Source organism: Rhinolophus ferrumequinum, chromosome 24, assembly GCF_004115265.2.
Source record: "Rhinolophus ferrumequinum isolate MPI-CBG mRhiFer1 chromosome 24, mRhiFer1_v1.p, whole genome shotgun sequence".
NCBI lineage: Eukaryota > Metazoa > Chordata > Mammalia > Chiroptera > Rhinolophidae > Rhinolophus > Rhinolophus ferrumequinum.
Genome location: NC_046307.1, coordinates 36,872,038 through 36,897,809, shown reverse-complemented (window position 1 = coordinate 36,897,809; position 25,772 = coordinate 36,872,038). Strand labels below are relative to the sequence as shown.

Sequence of the window (25,772 nt, the reverse complement as noted above, 5' to 3'; positions counted from 1 at the left end):
AAATTTAGCAATCCTTCCTTAACATGTGAATCTTACTTGAAATAATACCCTTTATTTGAAAATTTCAAGACGTTTATTTCACCTGACATTCACATTCTATTCTCATAATCTAATCTTCAAAATCTACTGTGTGAGGCAACAATACTAAATACGTGCCAGTCACCTTGTGAGGGGCGCCAAATAGCTCACTCGATAATTGTGACACCACGAAGTGAGGAATATTCTCCCCATTTATAGGCAGGAAAACTGAGGCCTAGGAACATGAAACTACTTGCTGATGAATAGAAGCTCATACAGGATAATGGAAGCCGCCTAACTCTGGGCCCTTTGTTCCATAGCATAGGAGCCATGGGACTTACGTGGAAAGCAGGTTAGTTATGCAAATATGTTTTGAGGCCTTTAAAGTGCCTTTTAATTGTGTGGCTGGTTATTATGATTAGTTCTATCTTATTTTATATTCGAACAACCCCTCATAAAATAAATTACCTTTGGCTTGGATATAACTGGTCTGCGGTTTTTAAAAGTATTATTACTATTGGAAATGAAATTTCACCTTCTAGCTTAGAGAAAAGCCTGTGTTTATTTTTGTCTTCTTTGTAGAGCACTTGAAAGTCAAGGATCTCAGTGGAATCAATTTTAGGGATTTGCCAGAGAGGGTTGCAAACTGTTTATCAAATTTTCATTGATTTCTCCCCCATAGGAATTGCCAACTACACAGGCAGAAAAAAAAAGGATTTTCTTTCTGCTTCCCTCCTGCCCTCCTGTACAGATATCTTTGAAACAAAAATGCAAAAATAAATGCACACATTTATGGACCCCAGGGCTCTGAGGTTATAATCTAGAATTTTCTTTTCTTTGAAGTGACCACAAAGTACTGTCATTAACTTTATTTAACAGACAGTATTATATGTGGCACTGTTCGAAGCATTTTACAAATACCTACTCATTTAATCCTCTTCTAAAACCCTCTGAGGTAGATACAATCATGACCCCATTTTGCAGATGAAGAAACTGAGGCACAGAGAGGTAAATAAATTTGCCCAAGGTGGTACAGTTAGCTATGGGGCGGGATCTGAAGTTTGTGTGCCTAACCACTGTGCTACATTGCCTCTCCAGCCGTGGGCCTCTCCAGCTGCAGCATTCACGCCACAGGAGGAAGACTCTGCAGCTGGTAGTCCATTTTATATTGGTAAACATACCTGAAAAAAAGTACTTTCAAGAACCAAGAATTATCTTGCCTGACCCAAGGTTTCAGACCAGATTTAACAAAACACACCAATCTTGGTTCTGGACACAAGGGGCCAGGAATTTGAAATGATGTGCTTTATTTTCCCCGAATCAAATTGGAGTTTGACAAAGGAAACAAAGAAATCTTGTTTGCAGAGCTAGATTCTGCTTGAGGCGAGACCCCCAGGTATCATGGTACATCCAACATCTGGATGAAGAGTCAATGACACCGCCAGGTGGTTAGCCAGGTTTCCATGGCAGCAGCTGGCTAAACGTTTATGTCTGATTCTTTTCCTTTTAATACAGCTTTAACGACAATAATCATGATAATAATTATTATAACATAACAAATCCCAATCATAATGGCCAACAGTTATCCAGGGCTTGCCAGGCTCAGGGACGCTGCTAAGAGCTCCATGGTCTAAAGTTTGATGCTCGCAATACAACATGAGTCAGAGGCTGTGCTCATTTGTGTTTTACAGAAGAGGAAACTGAGATGTAGAGAAATTAGACAATTTGCTTCAAGTCACAGAGAGCTGTAGATCTGGGATTCAAAACCAGGTCTGCAAGACCAGGGTCTGGGTTAATTTTCTAAACTGCTTCTCACATTATAGAATCATGGGCTTAACTAAAAGCCCCTGTCACTGCACTGTAAAATTCAGTTTAAGATCACTTTTTGATTCACCTCCCTTTATTTACTTATAGACCAAATATTTCCTGAGTCATTATTCTGTACTAGCCATTATTCTGTACAAATGGGGTACAAAACATAGTCCCTGCTTTGTCAGACTCTAAAAGACCTATACATTTCAGACAGAGGGGAGAGAGATGGGCTTTTACAAGGACATCGAGAGGGAACAGAACAAAGCTAATAGCTTGGTGCCTGGAGACCCCACTGGAGGGGCACCTATTCTAGTCTAGGATTCAGGGACGACTTCCTGGAGGAAGTGATATCCAGGCTGTGACAAAAAGAACAAACCAGGGTATCGCAGGAAAAGCTGAATTAGGACAAGGGGCATTTGGGGCATAGGGAAGAGCATTTGCTCAAATGTGAGACAAAATCAGACACTTTCAGGGAAATGCAAAACACATCCTGGGGAAGTCAGAATGTCTGGTGATGGTAATGACAGTCCCTGATAAATTGGCAGTGAACCTAAATTCCCCAGGGTGCTCAGAAGTCAGCTGATGTCCCAAGGCCAGGAATCACTCATGATACCTTCTCTCCAGAAAATGAAGGCTACTGTCCTAGCACATAAGAGTGGTACCTGAGACACTCAGTAGAGATTGGGAAGTCAGGGGGTGCCTCTTGGGGAAAAAAAAATGCAAGCTGGTGTATTCATTGGTGTTTGGTCTATTCTTCTACTTGGAAAGCAAACTGTTTACTTGTTTGAAGTATCGCCCTTTTATAGAAGCGAAGAGTTTGGGCTTTGGACTCAGGCATCTCAGTTCAACCCTCGGCTTTGTTGCTGAGGGACTTGGGACCCGTTATGACATTCTCCATGCCCAGGTTTTCAGTTCTCTAAGATGAGGGTAGTAAGAGTACCTACCTTTTATGGTGTTTGGGACTATTACGTTGATTAGCTGAGACAATGCAGAGAAAGTGGTTTTTACCCTACCTGGCATAGAACACTCAATAACTGATGGTGAGTATTAATATTTCAAGCTCAGGCTCCTTAACATCTGAATGACCAATAACTCTCAAAGATATATGCATTTAAAAATGACCTAAAGCTGAAAAGATGAATTGGTAATGGTGGAATTTCAGACGGAGGGGAAGAATTAGGACACAGAAAAGAGCTGAACTGTCCTTGGAGCAGGACTCAGAAATACCCCAAGCTCATTAGAGGACATCTGGCAATTCTCTTTCTCTCTCCCTCTCTCTTTTCAACTATTCATTTGGAAACGATTTTAAACTTACAGAAAATCTTAAAAATAATTTTAAACTTACCCGTTTGATTCATATATGGTTAACTTTTTGCCTCATTTGCTTTTTCTCTTTAGACACACACACACACACACACACACACACACATGCACTCACACACACAATTTTTTTCTGAACCATATGAAGTTGCATACATACATCATGGCCTTTACCTCTGAATACTTTGCTGTGTTTTCTAAAGATGAAGATATTCTCTTACATAATCATAGCAGAGTCACCAACACCATAAATCCAGGATGACACAACACTTTTATCTAATCTACCATCCACATTCCCACGTTGGCAGTTGGCCACAAAAGGCCCTTTCTAGCACTTTTCCCTTCAGTACAGTTTCCAATCTAGAATCAGGTTTTGCATTCAGTTGTCATATCTCTTTGGTTTCTTTTAATATGGGACATTTTCATATTTTCCTTTATTGACATTAGTCTCTCTTTCTGGAAAAAAAAAGACATCAGATATATCTGGGTTTGAATCCTGGCTTTATTACTTAGGAGCTGAATGACCCGGGCAAGCTACTTCACCTCTCTGAGTCTGTCTTCTCATCTGCTAGATGGGAATAGTAATAATATATGGTGAGAATTCACTGAAATCATGGGTGATCCTAAGGCATCTAACAAGGATCCTGGAACCTAGGAAATGATCAACACATTTGATTAATGTAATTAACATAATGTAATTAGTGATGCATTCATAATTAATATAATAGAATGTAATTAGTTCTGGCGCTTCCTTGCTGTGTGACGTTAAGGAAGTTGCTTTGCCTCTCTGAGATCCAATGGCCTGCAAAAATGGGGCTTTTAATACCTTCCTCTTGGAGTGAAGGCCACAGCACAGGTGAGACATTCCAGCTCAAGACTGGCATACACAGGTGTTCTGTTAATGCCAGTTCCCTTTACCATTGGGAGTGCCTCTATCAGCAAGAAATCTCCCTGCCTCTATTTCCCCATTTCAGCACCCCTTTCATGCAGAATTCTCAAAAGGCAGGTACAGACTTTTTAGAAATTAACTCCAGAGGCAAAGCCCTTATTACAGTGCTATCCTGGGGAAGTTCTGAATCCCCAAAGATGACTGCTATTTGAAGGACAAACTGGAGACCTGGAGACCTCACCCTCCCTCACCCTTCCACCAAGTGTATTTTGGAATAATCTTTTTTCTGTTGGTCAAACAAACTGCCATCATGGGAATGATGGGTGTGGTGCGTGTTTGGGGCACGCGGTTGTGGTGCGAGCAGAGTGACTGTAATTCATTGTTGACTGAAATTAGAGTCTCGGGATCTTCGTGACCTTCGTGTCGTCATGGAAACTCTGATGTGGTGACTGCCCAAAGCAACTTTCTGGGGCTGCTCAGAATACCCAGGTCTTCCGGGGGCTGGCTCTGTCCTAGCAGGCCGGTCCCATCTCAGGGTCACCTCCTCTAGAACGCCTTCTCTGACCTCTACTTCTAATGTTACCTGCCCCCCAATCCCCGGTATCACACCCCCAGTTTTATTGTCTTCTTGACACTTAGCACCGATAGCTGGTCTGGCTTGTTTCTTTTACCTGATTCGGATCTGTTTCCTCACTAGGATATAAGCCCCAGATATCAGGGAAGGTGTCTGTGTGACTCTCCACCAAATCCTCAGGCTATGACATGGTGCTCACCATGTCCCTGGTCACCCATAGTTGTCGCCTGGGTAAATGAACCTTGTCCCGTTCTGGCCCCCCTCTGACGATGGGGCCCAGTGAAGGCACACTTACGGAGCTCTCCATGCCTTGGGCCGTCATGACTTTAGGGGCTCATAGTGGGAGCTCAGGAGGGGTCTGTGGCGAATGCGTTAGGACTGAGTCAGAAGGATCATGACATTTGACCTCTCGGAGCAGGGATGAGATTTCCTCTCTTCCTTCTTTAATTGAAGTTGGTTTTCAGGACCCCTCCAGCCCCCCCAGAGGCAAAAACCCTGGGGACTGCCGAGAACTCTTTTCTCAACCATCTTCTCAAACATCGGGGACATTCCACAAGTAATATATTTTCATATATGAACCTGTGGATGTGAAATGAGGTTCCTGGTTTGGTCGCTGAGACTCACCCCCCGTGTAGGACTGTCATGGAGTGGGGTGGTCTGGAAGAGGCATAATCACTCCCCCTGCAAGCTTTCATCTCTTACCCCACAGGGTTGGGAGTCAGGACTAGGGGACTGACTCCCAGTCAAGCTACGGAATATCTGTGTGATTCAGGCAAATGCTGTTTTCTTTCTCTCGAGTGTCAGTTTCCTCATCTATGCGTCAGAGCCACAATGCCCACCTCATCTGTGAGGACTGAGAGACCTCACGTTGGGGCGCCCGGGACAAGCCACATAGGGCTTTCCGGGCAGGGAATCAGGCAGTTTAGGGCGGGTTCAGGTTCAAGGCCTCTGGGTTCAGACAGACCTGAATTTCCATCTCTCTTCTCCTTCTTACAAGCTGGTGACCACGAACAATGCACTTCGCTTCTCTCAAGCCTTTTTTCTTATCTGTAAAGTGCTATAATCACGCCTGCATATTTCCTAGGACTACTGAGAGAATCAGCTAGACTATAGTCCTCACACAAAATGTCATGCAGGTAATTACTGCTTGTTGAAGCCTCATAAAGTTAGATCCTTTTCAGACAGAAATGAAATGATCACCGTGACCAGGTCGAATACGACAGCCAAATCCCTATAGAAAAATCACAGATTTATTATCCAACCAAACCCATGCAAATAATTGGTCTCATTCGTTGTCAGGATCCTGTGCAATGAAAATCAATGAAATAAACTTCAGCGTGCGCGGGTGAGGCTGCAATGACACAGCCAGAGAAAAGATGGGAGTCACTGCTCTGCTGTACCTCCTCCTTCCAGCCTCCCTTTGCAACACGCATCCTCCCGATGCCCAAAGCAACACACATCGTCCACTTACTCAACCTCTCCCACATCTGCCTTTCACTCCTTGGGAAGCCAAGCCAGCCACATCTCAGACACCGGGTCCTGAGATGTGCTGATCCGGTGTGGCCTGCCTCCGAGGGCCTGTCCCTCCTAATAAATCCACGCTGTTTGGTTTGTTTGTGGACAGAGGTAGGTGGCCGGTGGCTCAGAGAGGCAGGCTAGAAGTGACCTTCCTAACTCGACTCCACGGTTTGTTTGCAAGAACACAGACACACAAGTGGCCTGTGACAATATGTGTTCCGACATCATATACGGGGTATATTTTGCTCAGAAACATGCCCTGTTAGTTGTTGAAACCTTTTTTGCATTCCCTGAAACAAGTGACACTGCAGTGTATTTCCTTTTGGGGGGCAGTAAATAAAGGTCTTTGATGTTGACAATGATAATATTATATTCTACAATCTATTTGCATTTCTCTATTCTGTGGATTTTATTGCTTGGTATAAATCCCCAGGCTGAGGTGAATTAAGCTTCACTCAGGGAGAAACAGTGCATTTTATGATGGGGCTGGACAGCTACCTGCACAAGATGTCAGCGGCAGGCACTGCGTTTTGCCCAGATGTGCAGGGCAGATACACCGGGAGAAAGAAATGTGTGTGCACGCAGGTTTTGGCATGAGCACCTGAAGCCTGGAAGGATTTTCTTTGGATCCGCGATCAAACTGGATTTCCAACTGGGAGCTGGTCTGAGCACACACCTGTTTCAAGTGCTACCTACGGCCCCATCCCTCCAGTCAGGCCATCAGGAAAGCGGTCCGCGCCTGCTTCAGCTCTGGCCAGAGCGCTTTGGCCCGTGCGGAGGGCAGAAAACTGAAATGAGGACAGAGAAGCATCTCAGAGACGCGCAGAGGAGTCGAGTCTCTCACCACCTTCCTGGGGGTCTTCTGAACACTTCTGAGTCTGGGAGCATCTTCTCCCAACAGGCAAGTCAGTAAGTTTCTGAGATAAACCAGGACACCAGCTTCATCCAGGGTGAATATTAACCATCACCCTTCTACCGAGCACTGGCTATGTGCCATGCATTGTGCTAAGCACACTCCCATTTAATCCTCGTGACAATCCTATGAGGTGGGTGCTGCTATTATCCCCAGTGTACAGATGGGGAAACTGAGGCCCAGCGTTCCACAGCTGGTAACTTGCAGAGTAGGACTTCAACTCCTGGGCAGTCTGGTTCCAGCTGCAGTTATTTCTGGCAGGAAGAAATATGCTGTCTAAGGTGGCCTTGAGAAATCATCACTGGTGTCCACAAAATCACCCCTATGCCAGGAATAAAAATATCGAGAAAGAACGAATGAGTGGTTTGAATGGATCATTATGTCTGTTATTGGTTGTCTGACCTATGTAAATTTCCGTAATGTCTTTCTATTTTAGTCAAGGCTGTCTTCTTTTCTTCTTGCCTCCTGAAGTTTCCTACCTGTAGAAAGTGGAGTATATTGAGCGGCTATGTCTGTGAGTGAGCTTGGTTATAACGTCACCGCAAATCCCTTGGAAAAGAGAGAAGTCCCTGCTTTAGCTCCATTGGGAAGAACAGCCCAGACGTGGCAGTTTCCGAGTCACTAAAATGGTTAGGTTAAGCAAATGGGTCTTCTAAACACCCAACTTTTAATGACAAAGTTCTATGGCTTGGATTAGCAAAGTCACAAAGTGCTTATTTAATTGTGTTCAAGCCCATTTATCTTTTTGAGTCTAAGGAAGATTCATTCAGTCAGGAGGGGTAGATGAAGGGAGATTGACACAAGATTTCCTTTTTAACTTGGCCTGGGCCTGATTTGGACACCTGCTTTCAAATCGAGCTTTTTAAATGTGGGATTTGTGAGTGAAATTGCCCTTTTATGTTTAAGGTAATTGAATCCCATTTTTTACTTCCCATTTCGCTCTAGAAAAATCAAAATGGTTATAGAACTTAGGTTCTCGGGGGTGATTTTATAAGGTGGAAACTTCAGCATCATAAAAGAAATTGGTGTGGCCATGACATTCAAGACCGGGGCGGTCTGGCCTATCCTCAGCAGGTGAACTGACTACACAAGTCAGCCTCAGAGAGCATATTGATTTCACTGTGTTTTCACTTGAAACACCAAAGGAATGTCCACACCTTGTCCTTGTACCAGGGTTGGGGGGTAAGGAAAGCTAGAATTCTGGCCAGAATTTTGTCATCCATGGAGCAGCTGAGCACAGTACGGCTCAGCCTGGAACCATGTGCTAAACCGGCTCAGATCAGTGTCTCCAAAAGCCTTGGACAAATGAGAGCTGATTTTAGGTGGCACTTAGATGGGACTTAAATAACATTGAGTCACATAGTGACGTGATGATTATCTTCCCAACTGTCTTTCAATCCTTCTGATTTTATCAAGGACCAAGTCTCACTGATGCTTGATCTTTAACATTCTTCTTCTTCTTCTTTTCCCTCTCCCTTTCCGTCTCCCTCTCCCTTTCTTCTTCTTCCTCCTCCTCCTCCTCCTCCCCCACCCCTTCTCCCTCCCCTCCCCCTCCTCCTCCCCCGCCCCTTCCCCCTCCCCCTCTTAAATAAAGACCAGGACTGAATCGTGGGCCTTTAGACGCTTATAATTTCTGGTTTGCATTTGATAACATTGCTTTGTTTTTCACTGTTTTGTATTTATGACGACCTTTGATTGCTGGCAGTTTTAAAGGTAGGGTCTAAAGTTTCACTTTAATACAAGGAGGTTTAAGATGTTTTTTTACTCTTAAGTAAATGACCATGTTTGTGGGGTGGCAAAACTCACCTGCATGCCATATGAACTCTCATGTTTGGGATGCACTCGTCTAAGTGGCCCAGCAGGAACTGAAAGAAGGTCAGTTTCTCCCAAGTGCAATGATAAGAGTTTCAGTCTGCCCTCTGTCCTCACTAGCTGCGTGCCTTAGCCTCCTTGAGCTTCTGTTTTCTCATCTGTAAGGTGGGGATTACGAGCAGTTGGAGGAAAGTGGGCAAGCTTCATTTCCTAAGACAGGGCGGGCCATGGTGGGTATTCACCGAGAGGTAGAACAACACAGACGCTCACCCCTGGGCCGAGCCTTGGGATGTTGCAGGTCTCCTTACTTCGAGGTTAGTTGTGTTGGGTTTTCTTCCAGCCGGGACTCGGAGTGTGCTGCTGCATGGGAGGGAAGGTGAGATACGGTTCATGCTCCTGAAACTTGGTGAAGAAATGCACACCCAAGGCCAGGAACTCACGCCAGCTCATCCGGCCAAGATGGCTCAGCGGCACCAAGGGCCAAGTCATGGGCTCGGACAGGCTCTCCCTTCTCAGGCTGCAAATCTTTGGCAATGGAATGCAGCCTCCGAATTAAGCTTAATTAAAATTCAGTCTTAATTATGGCCATTACTTCAAATCAACTCTACGTAATGAAGCTGTGTAATCATAATTAAGCCCCAGAAATAGAATTAGGAAGCACAGAATGAGAAAGCCAAACATGGATGGGCCCAGTGCCAGTGGGGACAGTGATGGGACTTCTGGAATTAACAGAATTTTCAGATAGTCAAGGACCAATGAGTGCACTGATGAGAAGGACCTCAGCGGCCCGGCTATCAAGACAATGAACTAATCATAAGAAGGATTTGGGATGAACGGAACCCTGAGAGGCAAAGCTTGGGTGGCCTTAAGGGACAGCATCAGGCAGAGGGGCCACCGTGTGGTGAGCAGAGCAGGGCCTCCTGGGCTGGAGGCTCCAGGCTGCGCCCCTAACTTGCAGGAGATGAGGGCAAGTCCACTCTCCAGAAATTGTTTCCCCAGCTGCAAAATCAGGGTGGAGGGCAGCTGTTTCCCAAACAAGGGTATCTCCAACAACTCTCTTCAGACTCAGCGGGGCTCTCTTCAGGGGATTTCATGGCAGCAAATCAGGATCCATGCCTCTGCTTGTAGCACCCGAGGGAATACGTGGCTTTTAGTTTTGCAGTTATTGGCACCACTGCTGTGGTGGTGATTGTATATTTTTTAACTGAAGAAGAGAGGGTGGTGAAGTGACATGGAACAGTCTCCTGCTTCTACACTGAGAAGCGTGTAAAGATTAGGAGCTTGGGTTCTGGGGAGTGGTGATCAGAGTCTGAACTCTCGAGGTGCCAATTACTGGCCAAGTGGTCTAAAGCAGCATTTACTTTACTTCTCAGTTTCTGCATCTGTAATGTGAGAATTGTAATAGAAGATATCTCAAAGGCTGTTTGGAGAATTATACACCCAAAACACTTATTACACAGGGCCTGGCACACAGCAATAACTAATTTTATGTTGAGAACTTACTATGCATCAGCACTGTTCTGTGTTTACCTCTTAGCTTATTTTATTGTCACAGTTGCCCTGCGAGTTGGTATTATTATTTTCTCTGACATATATAAGGAGTCTGAGGTTCAGAGATGTTAAGTAACTTGCCCAAGGTCACACAGCAAGTAACTGGCAAATGGTTAAGAGCTGCACGCATGGTAGTTATTATTATACAGGCACTGTCTGTCTAACTGTTTGATCCATTGGTCAGAGTTAGTAAGACCTTCAGACAACACATGCCCAGAAGCTATACATAAGTCCCAAGGGAGGTCACTTACTTATACTTGTCCCCAGATGCCAAGCCTCTGCCTCTAACATGGCCAGAGTAGGCTAGGCATTTGGGTTCTGTGAGGAAGGAACTATCTGGAGCTGATTCCAGAACTGTGGAGTTGGAAGGGAAAGAGAAAGCAAGAAGAGTGCCACCCTATACCTGTATTTTCACCTAGCGTTTCAAGTTTCACTACTCGGGAGACCCTGGGAATTATACTCAGGATTAGTGAGGGGGTACCTAGGCACCTGCAGTCCCAAAACAGCTGTCTCCCCCCTCAAGCCCCCAGTTGTTCAGAGCTGCTTCATGCCTCTTATGCCACTTTTCTGACTGTCAACTCTGTGCCTGGAACAGTGTGGTGCTCCCCACACACATCTCATTTAGTTCTCATCAAAGCCCCCCAAGTCAGGACTTGTCGCTTCCATTTTGCAGACGAGGAAACTGAGACTCACAGAAGCGAAGCTCTTAGCTCATTGGCTGATGTGAAGTATACCCTTTGACCCTCAGATTGGGTTTTAATTCAGTCCACCAAACCCTGTGCTGTCCCAGAGATGCTGTCCAGGCTGGACTGCCCGTCAGACTCCCTCCCTGCTCACAGCCAAGTCAGGCCAGCAGGAAGGACCTCTCTTTCTCCAGCTTTGGAACCAAATATGCCTTTGGTGCCTGAAAGCTCCTGCAGTTCATGTTTCCTAAACAGTCTCAAGCCCATGCAGTGATTCCCCTCATGACATTCACTCTACTTGCATGCCTCCAGTGATGGGGACATCACCACTTACTGCGTTAAATCCCTCCCTTTTGGAGGACAGTGTAGAGTGGGAAGGAAGTTGGGCCTAGGCTTTCCAATTCAGACTTTGGATAGCATCTCTAAATGAGTGGTACACGTAGGTACCATGTGAAAAGTGCTCATGTGTTTAATGCAAATGATTGGGTCACTTTGTCTTTTTGCAAAGCTGTGTTAGTATTTGCTCATTTTTTTAATATACCAGGAACCTGAATGGGAAAAGAAAACGGGATGTGGCCTAGTCCACTCTCCATGCCTGGGGAGCCTGGAACATTAGCAAGGACATTTCTTGTTGGGTCCTAATCTGTACATTAGCAATGTTTCCGCTCCCTGGGGTGGGTCCAGAGGGCACTGGCTCAGTCAAGGCCTCTTGTGCCCCTTCACCCTGAGGAGTGGGAACTGGGGGAAGGTCTTGGTCTGATAAGGAAAAGTTCAAGTTTGCTGGCCAGTACCAGGTTTAGACAACCAGGAACCATGATGTTTTTGAGAGGAGGGTAAATGGTGGGGGTGGGAAGGCTGGTGGCCACCTCAGGTTGCTCAGGATCCTAGAAGCCGTGCCCTGTAAGACATGATAGCATCTTCCCATGCACGTGCCGGGCTACCCGATGGCACAACTCCAGGGGGCACCCTTCACGTGGTATTCTATGTACATGCCTCCCTATGGGGTTGTGCTACATGGAGGCCCTGATGGTAACCCCAACCCCAGAGAGCACACTAAACTGAGGTAATGCCACATCAAGGAACTGAACCCCAAATTGCAAAGGTACTCACAGACACTGGCTCGTGAGTCGGCCACTGTCCCTCTCCCAGCCATGATCTCTTTGTCCTTTATCCCAAGAGCACTTGCCTCTATTTACACTAAATAATGCCATTTGCTGGTTCCTGTATTTTGGGCAAGCCTGGCTGGAGGCCCCTGCAGCCAGTCTGAGCAGGTAGCCGGCCCAGTGGTATCACGTGGAAGGTCCTGCTCTTCCAACAAAGTTTAGCAAACACCTTATCTCCCACAAAGCAGATGCGGTAATGTTTATGTAAGATCACCTTGTCACCTTCTACTGGGCTGGCGGGGGTGGGGGGAGCTCCGGGGACCAACCCCGGCCCAAGGTGGACTCCTCTCAGCCACCTTGAATCTTCCATGCGTCTCTCCTGCTCCCCTCATTGGGGTGGAAGACCACAGAGCCTCAGTTTCCCCTTCTGTACCTGTAGCCGATTTCGTGACGAGGAGCAAGGCTCTCGGCAAACAGTCCGTGCTCCCCCTCAATCACCCTGTCATCCATTCGGCTCTGGTGTGCCAGGCCCACTATTTGGGAGGCAGGCTTTCACAGCTGGGAGCCTTCATGATCTAATCTCAAAGCCAGCGATCGTACCCCAACCAGCCAGGCATATCCCCTCGAAACTTCACCTGCGTGTCTTCTCACCCTCACCTTCTGGTCTTTCCAGAAAGAGAAATCTAAATTTCCATGAGAACATCAAAGGAGAAATAAATCTGTTTCAGGGAACCTCAGAGGACGAGGACTCCATCCCTCGACATAGCATCTGTCAACTTTGTCTGCGATTTTTATCAGTTTGTGTCTTTTGTGGCAGCAGAATCTTTGTTCAACTTCCTAAGTTTTGAGAGACTGCGGTGATCCCCTCGCTCTGTGTGTGACAGACAGTGCTGGTTTGCTCTGGCTGCAGGGAAGTAGGTCGTGAATGGAGAACAAGAGGAAGCACAGGGGAGGGCCCGGAGGTTTGGGGGAGCCCCACGGAGCTTGACAACCAAAGCCAAGAAGTGTGCAGCGACTGCCAACAGGAAAAGGCCGGAAGTTTGGGGGTGCTGAGACACAAGCCAGGGAGGTTTAGCGAGGGGAACAAGGACAATGAAAGCAGAGGGAAAACCATTTATGGACCTCGGTGCCAGTCAGAAATGGGCTCACTCCCTGGAAGAGGCTTCCTGGTGACGGTTTCTCCCTGTCCTTCTAGTCAACTGTCTTTTTAAGGGATCTGTGTAAACCCAACTAAAGCTCATTTCACTTCATTCCTTTTTACTCAGTTCCCCCCACTCTGTGCCTGGCATGGTGCTCAGCACAAGGGGACAGATAAGAACACTGGAGCACTGTGCATGGGGAACAAGGTGACATGTGTGGTCCTAGAGGCAGGTGCAGTGTGGTGACTGATGGGCAAAGTGGGCAGAAAGGGCCTGGTGTTAAGTCACATCACTTCCCCACCACCACTTAAAATACTCCAGGGCACTTCTGTTTCTCAAGGAAAAGCACAAACTCTTCCCCAGGCCATAGCAGCCCTATATGGGCTGCCCTGTGCGCCTCCCTCCTTCTCCTTTTGCCTCACTGCCCTTCTTTCACCATCAGTCCTCTCCAGAGTCTCTTCAACCACAGGAGCTTAACATATGCTATTCCCTCTGTTGAAGCTACCGTGTTTCCCCGAAAATAAGACCTAGCCGGACCATCAGCTCTAATGCGTCTTTTGGAGCAAAAATTAATTATAAGACCCGGTCTTATTTTACTATAATGTGAGAAAGGGTCATATTAATTTTTGCTCCAAAAGACGCATTAGAGCCGATGGTCCGGCTGGGTCTTATTTTCAGGGAAACACGGTGTCTCCCATGGTTCATGGCCACCTACCCTTTTAAGCTCAGGTCAATGTTGCCTCCTCAGGGAAGGCTTTTCCCGTCTACCTGAATCAACTGTGTCCTTACTATACACTCTCTTACCATAGAACATCCTTCATAATTCTTATCCCATTACAATTCTTTTGCATTTATTTACATAAATTTATTAATATCAGTGTTTCCCACCAGACTGTAAAGCACTACGAGAGCAAGGACTGTGTCTTTTTTAAAAAATCGACTTTATTGAGGTATAATTTTTGTACAAAAAGCATACCCCTCTTACATGCACATTTTGACGTGTATTGACAGATTTATACACGTGTGTAACCACCACCACGATCGAGCTATAGAACACTTCATCACCCTAAAATTTCCTCTGTGCCTCATCCCAGGCAGTCCCAGCCCCAGGCCACCGCTGTCCTGCTTCCTCTCCCAACGCCATTGAGAATCAGCCATTACAGTGAGTACCAGTAGCTCGTTCCTTTTTATTGCTGAATGACACTATTCTTGGATTGGTTCATGGGACTCTTTTCAGGTAAACCATCAGTTTCTTGAGGACAAGGGCCACATTCTTGGACGCCTCTGATACGTGGCGTGGCTCTTGGCACGTGGATGACCCTGGGGAATGCGCAGTCTACCTTCTCTGCCCCAGGGCACTGAGTGACCACTCTGTACCCATACTCCACAGTCACCCCGACACTCTCGGCCTTCCCCTCCATACCCACAGGCTGGCCTTTGGGGCCTGGGGAGCCCAAGCACATGTGCCTCTCTTCAGAATCAGTCTGACGCTCCCATAGCCCCAGAGACGAGTTCTGGGTCCGACATGGTGATTAGGGTCCAGGCTGGTGATCCTGGGCAGATCCCTCCAACACTGGGAACTCAGAGTTCTTTAACCATCAAACAGAGACACTGATCTCCACCTCACAGGTCATTAAGTGGGTGCTTGTGTGTAAAAGTGCTCAGCGAGGTACCAAACACATTACTGTACAGCGACAGTTCATTTAATCATTTAATTCCGCCCCATCCTGGACTGACTCTCTGTGTTACCTGGGGCTCCCTTTCTCTCTCTGCATCTTCAGCTTCTTTACCCATCAGATGAGGGGTTGAACCAGAGTTCTCTCTGGTGCCTTCCATCTTGAACCTTCTTGGATTTTAAGGTGCTGGACCACTGAGGAAAGAGCTTATCTGGTTAGCCAGCATTGGAAAAAACTGTGTGATTTATTCAGAAAACAACTGAGTTCCCTAAAAATTCTCTTTCTGGATAAAGGATTCAACTCGAGTTCCCAGAACAAACTCAGTGTTTTCATCAATAGGCTTCAATCTGTAGCTACTTCCAAGCCCATCACGGAAAATAATAGCACTCCTTACTTCCGGGTGTGCTGGCTGGTGCAGGGAAGCACGTGTTAGGAGCAGAGCTGTTTCCGAACCACCATCTCCAGTCTGCCAAGTTCAGAGTTAAGAACAGAGGTGTTCTGGGAACCAGTCAGCAGAGAAGGTTTTATAACTGCCCTGAAAATAGCACAAGACTGTGTCCCTTCCCAGTGACCTCTGGCAGACTCAAGGACACATTTCAGAATGGCTGTTTTGCTCCTGTCACTCGGAGACCCTCACTTCTACGTTAAGACCCGAGTACTTCAGAGCAGCAATCCCGTCTTAAAATCGAAGACTCCATTGACTCTTTGGCCCCAAATGAGAAATCTTGATTATTAAGTTATCGTTCTTAACCAGTCACAAATTATTTTCCCCACTCTGTCTGTCTCAAAGATAAATGAAAACTTTAGGTCAGTGTGGGATGGTCAGTGCCTTGATAGTCCTGATGGCAGCTCTCCCTGGGTGAGCACGTGATGGTCTTAGCTCACTGGACCCTCCAGCCAACCTTTGGAGGTCACTGCTTTTATTATCCCCATTTCACAAGTGCAGGGACCAGTGTTCAGGAAGGTGGGAGGTGGCAGAGCTGGGAAATCTGAGCCTGTGAGCTGGGCTGGGAAGGACTCGCCATTAGTCTGTGCAACTTACTGAGGCCAGAAGAGCAAGCTTCCAGGCATTTTGAACCTGGAGCCCTTACCTGCCTCTGAGGATCCTGACAGAGTGGGCCTCCTCCATCTGGGGTGTCCTTTCAGCATGGCTGAGGAGGTGGCTGAGGAGATATCGAGGGTGAGGGGAAGATCCAGGAGGACCCCCAGCCACCCCGGGAAGCCTGGACTGAGGCACACAGAACTTCTCAGCACCGTGCATGGTGGCTCTTACCCAACATGGCACAGGCTCCCCATAGGTGGGCAGCTTGGGTCACATGACCAATGAGGCAAGATGGGAGAGTGGTCAGCACAGGGGTTTGCAAGCCAGGCAGACAGGGCTTCAGACCCAGACTCTTCCATCTAATAGCTGTGTGAGCTTGCGCAAGGTTTCTATCTCTTCAAGCCTTGGTTTTCTCACTTGTTAAATGGGGTCAGTACAGCCTGCAAATCACCTGCTACTTCGGGTGATTTGGTGAGAGAAGACATTGTCTGACACCTAGACAACAGTAGGTGCTTAATCATTGAGAGCTGCCATTCTTACTACCTGGCAGGTGATGCTCCAAGAGCCCTCTTGGTCATAGACTTGAGGTCCTCTCTTTCTGCCTCACAGTCAGATGGGGCCGTGGCTCGAGCCTTTGTCATCTCCAGGTCCAGACCCGCCCTCTGTGGGGCATCACCACCCCACGCCCACGTCACGACCTGGGCAAAGGGATGCCTCCTCCTGGCAAAGACCTGGGGCTTACCCTGTGCCCGGACGATGGTGTGGACAGTTGACCTGGAGAAGCTAGCAAGTGAACCAATTCAAGGCAACAGAGAACCAAGAAAGGATGGAAGAGAAGGATGGGGAAGGAGATGGGACAGAGATGCAGAGATGATACCCGGAGGGAGGAAGCCATGGTGGGTCCGGCGTCGCAGAGGCCTGGGCCGGAAGCCTGGCTCTACCTTTCACTCTGTGCAACTTTGGGCAAATCGCCAACTCTCTTTGTGCCGCAGTTTTTTTCATTTGTAAAATGGGGATACTAATGATTCCTCCTTCAGAAGTTTCCTTTTAGAGAGGATTTAATGAAGTAACATACGTAAAGCACAGCACCTGGCTCAGAGTGCTCAATAAAACCGAGCCATATCATCGTAACACTTATTGTCTCCTACTGGTCAAGCAATCTTCTCATTCTCTCGAAGGCCTACTTTACAGATATGGAAGTCAAGGGGAGTGACAGAACCACCGCGACGTGTAGGTCCTTCCACCTGCACCCTGTTGCCACGTGGGTGAGCTCTGGGTGCCCAGTTGATGAGTGGTGCCACGTGCAGGAAGAGCCATTCCAGGCCTCTTGACTTCCCTCAGCCCTGGGGCTGTCTGTCCCACGCTGAGTGTTTCCCCTGCCTCTTCAAAGCATGGACAGGGCTCAGGAGCAAAAGCCACAGGAGCTGGCCTCAAGGGGGCAGCAGGAGCCTGGGCTGCAAGGCTGGGCTGAGCTGGTAGCCAGCTTCAGGGCACACAAGAGGCAATGCAGGGGGCCCTGGGGAGGAGGCTGACCTCTGAGGCCTGTCTGCCTGCGCTGGGAGCTGCAGTCAGGGCTGGGGCTGCAAGAGAGGGAGAAGCAGAGGGCCATGGAATCAGGAAGCTTGGCCCCTCCTGCAGTCCCCTCTCCCTGCCAGCCATTTCCAGTCTGTTCAGTAAATAGGGGCTTCACTTGTCCCTTCACCATGGGGGATTAAATGTGACATGCTCCTCCTAACCCTCCAGTCAGGGAGGGAGGCCAGTGCCGCCTGGGGAGAGGTAGGGCCAGGGAGTGGGGGTGGTTGGGGGTGCCTCATTCTGGAGTCCATCAGAAAGAGCATTTCCCAAGCCACCAAGGACCACACAGAGCCCAGGGCATTTCTTAGCCCTGCACTTGGACCCCTCTGGCCTCTGCCTACGGAACTTGCTCACCAGCGTGTGGCCCTAGGGTTCCCAAAGGGTCACATTCCTAGGCCTTCCCCAGGCCTGAGTCAAGTCTGTTGTTTCGGACAGTGGTCCAAGGAATATGTGTGTAAGTTCATATCTGACTGCCTCTGCTCTGTGCCGGCAACAGAACTCCCTAATAGACAGGCCACAGAAGGGACGAATACAGCTGCTTATTGATCACGCCTCGCCATGCCTTGAGCCGAACCCTCTACAGGTAGCGTTCTATACACTCCCCCCTTTCACAATATTCCTTCATCTGTTCTTTACAGATGATGACCTGGCCTGAAGCTCAGAAAGTTGAAGTGACGTGCCCAAGGGCACATAGCAGTAAGTACCTAAGGCATCATCAGAACTCAGGGCTGTCTGGTTCTAAAGCTTGAATGCTTTCACTCTCCAGGTCACCAAGCGTGGGGATGGAGAAGTAGCAAAGGCTGTGCGTTCAATAAAAAAATGTATCTGCAAAAATAGTGTGTATAGTATGATTTCTTTTAAAAAACAAACAATCTACCTTTTCCCTCCATTCCTATGTATGGCCAAGGAAAGGAGCCAGGACGCCCTTGGCCTTAAAGAGGGGTGTCTGCCCTGGACCCCGTCCTGTGGGGCCTGGCATATATCAAACATTGAAACAGACTTTTTTTTTTTTTTTTTTTAACATTTGGTTATACAGGAGAGCTATGCTTTCTGTTCTCTCCTTTACCCAGGACTCTGCTGGAGACGGCTTTGTCCTGAGGAGACCTGAGTCCGAGGGGCTCTGGGCTCAAACCCTGTGCATTTCGGCAGGAAAGGGGCTGGGAGTAGAAGTGTCTGGGTCTGAGGTTCCCTGGCAATCTGTCTTTAGACTCTTTCTGCTTCCCGAAGCTCTGCTTCCTTATATCCTTGGTTTTCTACCTCAGTTTCCCCACATGAACACGAATGGCCTGCTTCTGGCCTCAAGGATAATTTGCAAGGATTCTGTGGGAGAAGGGGCTCTGGAAACCTGAACTGCAGCACAAATGTCAGTCGTCACTTAGGAAACTGCTGTGGGCTATCTTGCTTTGGGATCAGAAATTGGGATCAGTGTGGCGTGATCTTCTGATGACACTGTCTCTCAATCCCAACCGTCAAATAAGATTCAAATAGTCCATTTGAATGGTCCCTGTGATGACTTTGTCAACGTCTGGCTCTAGCTCTGATAACTCAAAGGGTCTCTCATTTGTGTCTCCTTACCCATTCCATGTCTCGTTTCTCTGTCTCAGTTTCTTCACTATTCACTTTCATTATTTGAATGACTAGAAGCCAGAATTTTCTTCCCAGGCTCCATGGCCCAGAGCTGGACGATGACTTCTCCTCTGGGCTTTCGTTGACTGAGAAATGCCAAGGTTCCCCCTGTGCTCTGCTACGCTCTTTTGCCACCTGAGATGTCTGCCAGTTCAACATGGTGGGGCCCACAGGTCATCAGCAAAGCATCCACTTCCTCCCCACTTTGCAGAGATAAGAAAAGGAAAAGAGGCCCCATGAGCATTTTCAGGCCTCCCAGGCAGGTGGATCTCTTCTGTCTTTGGTCAAAGGTGGCACTTAGAGAGGATGTTGATGGATTGGGAACAGGGAGGACAGACAGCGACATTAATAATACTGATCGTCCAGAGCAGAGATGGCTTTCGGAGGCTACCCAACTGCCCCGCCACCAGAAACCTCTCAGTTTTTAAATCTGTCTGGTCTTCCTGCACCAGACATCTTCTGCTCATGGCTCAACCCAACGTGGCAACTAGAAGGGGGTAACAGCTGTTTGGTTCCCTGGAATTGGGCTGCTCTCAGAATCCTCTAGTCAGAGCAAGTGCTTTCTTCTCTCTGAGCTTCCATTTCCACATCTGTGTAGTGGGTACTCCCTGCTCCTTCCCCAATCTAGGATTAATGGGATTTGATGAGATAAATCTGGAGGGGTGAGTGTTTAGCACTTAGCAGATGTGGCCTTCACCTTCCTGCCTAATCTCCAGGGTTGTGATAATGTTGTTTTGTAGTCAACAAATCCCTGACTCATCAAACGAGGGTACAAGAAGTACTTTCACTTTGACTAGAAACGGCACTTAGGGAACTCTAACTGGCAGAAATGAAAACTCACAAGGACACATGGACATGGCTGATTGCTGCTACATCGGGTGTATTTGTTGAGAGAGAATTAGAAAACTACAAAATTAATATATATCAATAGGGGAGAGGCTGAATAACTACGGCACATCCACAGTATTGGATTCGGAGACAGTGAACAACAATAATTTTTGTCTCTTTCTACTGATCTGGAGAGATGATCATGATGCATTCAGTAAATATATATATATATATATATATATATATATATATATATATATATATATGGAAAAATAGTATGTGTAGCATTTCTTTCTGAAAACAAACAGCCTTCCTTTCCCTCCATTCCTACGGACGGCCATGTATGTTGCCGTGCATCTGACAAGCGGTGTGGAACGGTCCACAGCCATTTGCACCATTACTTACCTGCAAGTACAGAAGGTAGACTGGAGGGGGAGAAAAGAGATTTAAGAGTCTATGTAGTCCGTTTCTATTCATCTCTGAAATGTGTGCTTTTTTCCTAAACAGATGTATTTTTTTTTTTTTGCAATGAAATAAAGTTGTTAAAAGGCCACTGCACAAAAGAAGTCCTCAGTGAATGAAATGAGTAAATGAATGAAATCTAATAATCCTACCATTTCACTCTTTTGAAATGGGAAATGTTTTCCTGTTTTAGATTCTCTGCCAATATGCAAATACTTTTGATGGGAGCTGATAAAGCCAGTGTTGTCACTGATCACTAATCTGGGGCTTGTCAGCCTCAGGCCAAGATCAAAATAGTAATGTGTGTGTGTGTGTGTGTGTGTGTGTGTGGTGTGTGCTCATGTGTGTGGTTGGAGGGAGGAAGAGAGAAAAGGATCATCTGTCAGATACCTTCTCTGTGTCTAGCAATAATGCTAGGTGTCTTCATACACCCACAACCCTGCACTGTAGCAATCAGCCTCATTTTATGAACCAGGAACTAAGATTTAAATGGTTTGTGATTTGGAGTCAGATGCAGGTCATCTGACCCCAACAGAAGGCCCTAATACTAGGAAACCTGCTTTAAAACAACACTAACACTAAGAGTAGAAGTGGAAAGACACCGCCATCTGTGAGTCTCAGCTCCATCTTTGCCAGACCTGTTGCAAGTACTTTAGATGATTATCTCAATTAATCCTCATAAGGATCTTATAACAGCAACCATTATTATTCCCATTTAACAGATGAGGAAACTGAACCACAGGAGGATAATTGCAGAAGGACATAAAATCAGAAAGTGGAGAGAAGAAACATGAGCCCAGGTAATGGCACACCAGAACCTGCCCCTTTGACCCTCTAGAGACACAGCAATTCATTGCAGCAGCCCTGGCATTGGCACTGCCCATCTGTTCACTATGCTAGGCTGAGGTGCTGCTCAGAAATGCCAGCCCCGGTGAAGGGACCTGGGAGGCGAGGCTGGCGCTGGTTTCCCTCCAGCTTGCCATGGCAGGACTCAACGAGGCCTCCAGGGGAGCTGTGGCCTTCTCCAAGTCGTCTCAGAGCATTTTCGTTTTAACAGCCTTTTGGACTTCCTTCTGCCCAGCACTTGGGGCATGCCTGCATGGTGGCCTGGCAACTTCCTTCAGGGCTTTGCTCAGGAGAAGGCTGCCCTCATTTATCCACGATAGTGTGTGCCAGAATCCAACCACCTCCTTCCCACTGGACCCATGTTTGTCATTTCTGCCAACCACCCAAAACACTCTTTGTTTACTTTTTTAATTTAAGTCATTTTACTGTTAAACAACAATAAAACCAAACCCCTCCAAAACAAAAAACAAATTTCATTTTTAAGAGGAACACCGGCCTGGCTTACCATAAGTAAAAGGTTCCTGTAAAACAGATGATAACAGCAGAACGAAGCCATTCACTCCCCAGAGGCACCCACCGCACAGAAGTGTGAGCCTAAGCAGGCCTGCCCTCTGCTTGTGAGAACAAGATGGGAGTGTTGGAGAGTCAAGACCTACCCGCACCTACGGAGTCTTTGCCTCGGACACCAGCTGAAGGCCTGAGAGAACCGGAGACACCACCCTTGTGCCTGGGATACTCTCGGCCAGAGGACCTGTCTCGCTCAGTGATGGCCAACCTGGCAGTCCTGTCCCTCAGACCGACCAGCGGCCCTTGGCCAGCTCATGGGGCTGCTTTGAGAGCCACCTCAGGGAAAGGTCCGTGAGGAGGTGATATTACCTTCAATGGTAATAGTGCCCCTGAGAAGGGGAGCAGAATTAGGAGTGACAAATTGCGTCTCTTTTGTCATCTGATTATTTTTTTAATATTGAGAAAATATTTGTATATTATTTAATAATAATAATAGAAGACTTTTCCGACACAGTCCAGGCCTCTAAGGCACTGTCCTGCCAAAGGGCAAGGTGACCTGCCTGGGCATTTGGAAAGTAACTCAGGCGAGGGGTCGGAGCAGTGGCTGCTTCTCCTCAGTGTGACAGATGTGGTCTCATTGCAGTAGCATGAGCCTCAGGGGACAGGAAATGGGCTCGAGTTCCAATCCTCCCCGAGCTGGAGCGACAGCGTGTCTTGTCCTGGATTTTGAATCCAGGCTGGGAACCTGCCAACTGGGTGATCTTTGGCAAGTCCCTCCACCCCTCTGAGCTTTCCCGGGGACATGACAACCTCTCTTGAAGAGTTGCTGTCAAGCTTAACAAGACAGGATAGCATGGGGCCCTAATCTGCAAGGGGACTTTGATGTCTTGGCAGTCAGTTGGCTGTGCAAAGCTGGGCAAAGCACTTTCCCTCCCCTGAGCTTACTCCTCTCACTAGCTGAGGGAGGACTAGCAAATCAGACATCCCCAATGAGGGCCCGATGGTCAAACCCAATCTGCAGACGTGATTGTAGGTTACCCAGTGTTTTCTGATTAGCCGCCAACACTTACAAATTAGGTGGTCACACAGAGAACCCCAGGTTTTGCATATCTCCTGAAAAATCTGCAGATCTGACAACACTGGGCCCCTCGGACATTTGCTGAGTACCGGGTAGGGCCTGTCCCTTGCGTTGGGATCGGGATCACTGACATGGGCTTCCTAGCCATTTAAGTGATTGCGTATTGAACAGTCACAGCAGCTCTATTTTCAAGATGAGGAAACTGAGGCACGGAGAGGTTAAATAACTAACTGTAGGTCATTCAAAGATGAGCAGGAGAGCCAGGACTTGAACCCCTGCAGCCTGGTTCTGTCTGTATTTATTCTATCATGCTCCCTCTCAGCCAGAGAGCCAAGAGCTGTGCCAGTGCTGGGGAGGCAGACGCAGCAGTGAAACTCCCAGTGTTCTCTCTGCAGGCTTTTTTACTCCTTCCTTTGCTGGGGAAGCATGGATTAACGCTACCCCCGCTCCTCTCACCCTGGCCAGGCGCTGCCAGGATGGAGTATGCAGGAGCTCCATGGAGGTGGATAAAGCCAAGCCACCCCTTCTAATGACAAATGGTGTTGACCCTGATAGCAGCTCCCGGTCCAGGCTGGCCTCCAGCTGGCCCTCAGGGCCCTGGGGTGCAGGGAGAGCCCTGCACTTTCTGTTTTGGCTTGGCAGAGGTGCATACCCGCCTCCCCAGTAGCTCCAGCCCTCCTGTTTATCCTGCAAACAGCCAAACACTCCACACCATCGTTTAGAGGCCAGGGGGCAGCTGCCTGGGGCACTGGGCGGCCCAAGCCTGTTTGAGCTGTCCTGGGACCTGCTGCCTGCACGCGCCCAGAGCCCATTTGCCTAGGAATTAATGGGCCCCACACCCCTGCTCGGTGCAGCCACGAGCCAGGGAGGCAGTCAGGGAAGGCGGAGGGGAGGGTTGTGGGAAGGGGGTGCTGCTGGGCTCTGCCTAACTCAGCGACTCCTTGTCCCTATGACCTTGAGCCCCTGGGGCCTGGGGCCTCAGTTTCCCTGTCAGTATCTACCCTTCCAGAACAGCAAACATGGATTCAGAAGTTTCTGGTAAGGCATCTACGGTGGGTATGGCAGTGGGACAGTAACATCAATGTTTAACATTCATTGCAGAGTTAGAAGTGTCGGCAACACGCATTGAACTAAATCTGAAAACTTGTCATTGAACCATCACATACTGTCCGAAAAGTGTGCAAATTATAAACGTTTAGCTCAATGAATGTCTACACACTGAACATACCTGTGCAATTGGCACCCAGATCCTGAAGCAGAATGTCCCCTGCACTCCAGAAAACAATCCTCTTGTGCCTCTTCTGGCTGCTAACCACCATCTGACTTATATCACCTCACAATTCCACGAGGCAGGTTCCAGACCGTTCTCATTTTCTAAATGAAGGAGCAAGGGTTCGTAGTGGTTGATCACACCAGCTAGCGATTGAGTCAAGATTTGAACCCAGGCCCTTTATCTCCAGAGCCCACACGTTAACCATTGTGCTGGGAAAGGGGGTGGGCATGATAGGGACAGATAGGTCTTGTAACTTTTGTACCTTTGTCTTCCAGGCACTTCTAGTCTTGGGACACTCAGGTGGAAAGTCAACCACTGCTGAGAAGGTGTAAATGTTGTGTCATTTCTCATCTGTCTTCCCCAGACCCTAGGGACAGAGACTGTATCTTGTTTGCTCGCCATGCAAAACCCTGCCCAGTGCCTGGTACACAGCAGGTGCTTAATAAATATTTGTCAAGTGACTGACTAATGAACGAATGAATGAAAGAAGGAATAGAGAGGAACAAAAGGAGGGAGGGAATGAGAGTAGAAGGGAAAGTGGAAGAAAGAGAAAGAGCAAACTCTGGTCCCAAATTCTGGGCTTTTCTCTCTGGCCAACCTGCTCATGGCTCTCTCCACCAGGACCCCGCTCATCACCAAATCAGAACCTTTGCTCCACTTTCCAAGACGTCTCCTCAGATCTGCCCCAGGCCTCTTCAATGCCACAGTGACTACATAGAAATGTGGCTACTGGCCTTGACGTTCCTAAGAGTGGGCACAGCCCCAAGAGGGCCACAGGAGCCCAGCTTACCGCCAATAACCCCTAGAACCCGGGCCCATTCACCTCCCAGATGTCTCTCCCTCCACATACACACTCTTCCTGCTGTTCCCTAATTACACTCTGAGCTTCCATAATGCCGGCCTTTGCTCACGGTGTTTCTTCTGCCTGGAGGGGCCTTCCTTTGGTCAACCCACCTGGCAGGAATGTCTACTCTCTGATCCTTTGGGACTCAGCCCAAGGGTCAACTTGTCTCCTTGATGATTTCTTTCTTTGATGATTTCCCTTCCCCAGAGGCAGGTGCCTCCTCGCTCATGCATCCCTTCCTCTAGGGTGCTAACCCCAGCTCCCTAACCATTCCCACGGAGGGAGAGCTGGTGCTGGGCCTGGCTCTCGTTAGACTGTGAGCTGGGAGGTAGGCTCCTGCGTTCATTGTCTTTATCTTCACAGTGAAGGGTAGATACCAATAGAAGTCGACCCAACCAAGGAATTAATGGATACCTATCCCGCCCTGATGCCTAAAATTCCACCACTAGAACATATTCCTTTGTAATGAACAAAATTCAAAGGTCCACCATCCCTGCAACTCCTGGGAATATGTATCAGATTAATTTGTTTCTAAGAACATATGTTAGGGGTGAGCAGGGAGAGAAGAGCAGGTCACTGAGGAGAATGGAGGAGTCGACACTAAAGACCAAGAGCAGACGCTCACCTGTACATCTCCCCCAGGACTGGCTTTCTTTTGTTCCGACAATAATCCCCATTTTACA

At 47.8% G+C, this 25,772-nt stretch overlaps 1 long non-coding RNA gene across 1 annotated transcript; it reads left to right on the top strand.

Annotated features, from left to right (window-relative positions):
• The first annotated feature begins 6,599 nt into the window (after positions 1-6,599).
• On the top strand, positions 6,600-24,653 carry LOC117016828 (uncharacterized). The gene is made up of 4 exons (XR_004421974.1): positions 6,600-7,040; positions 18,264-18,321; positions 21,264-22,241; positions 24,521-24,653. It is a non-coding gene; the product is annotated as an uncharacterized LOC117016828 (long non-coding RNA).
• Positions 24,654-25,772: the final 1,119 nt, after the last annotated feature.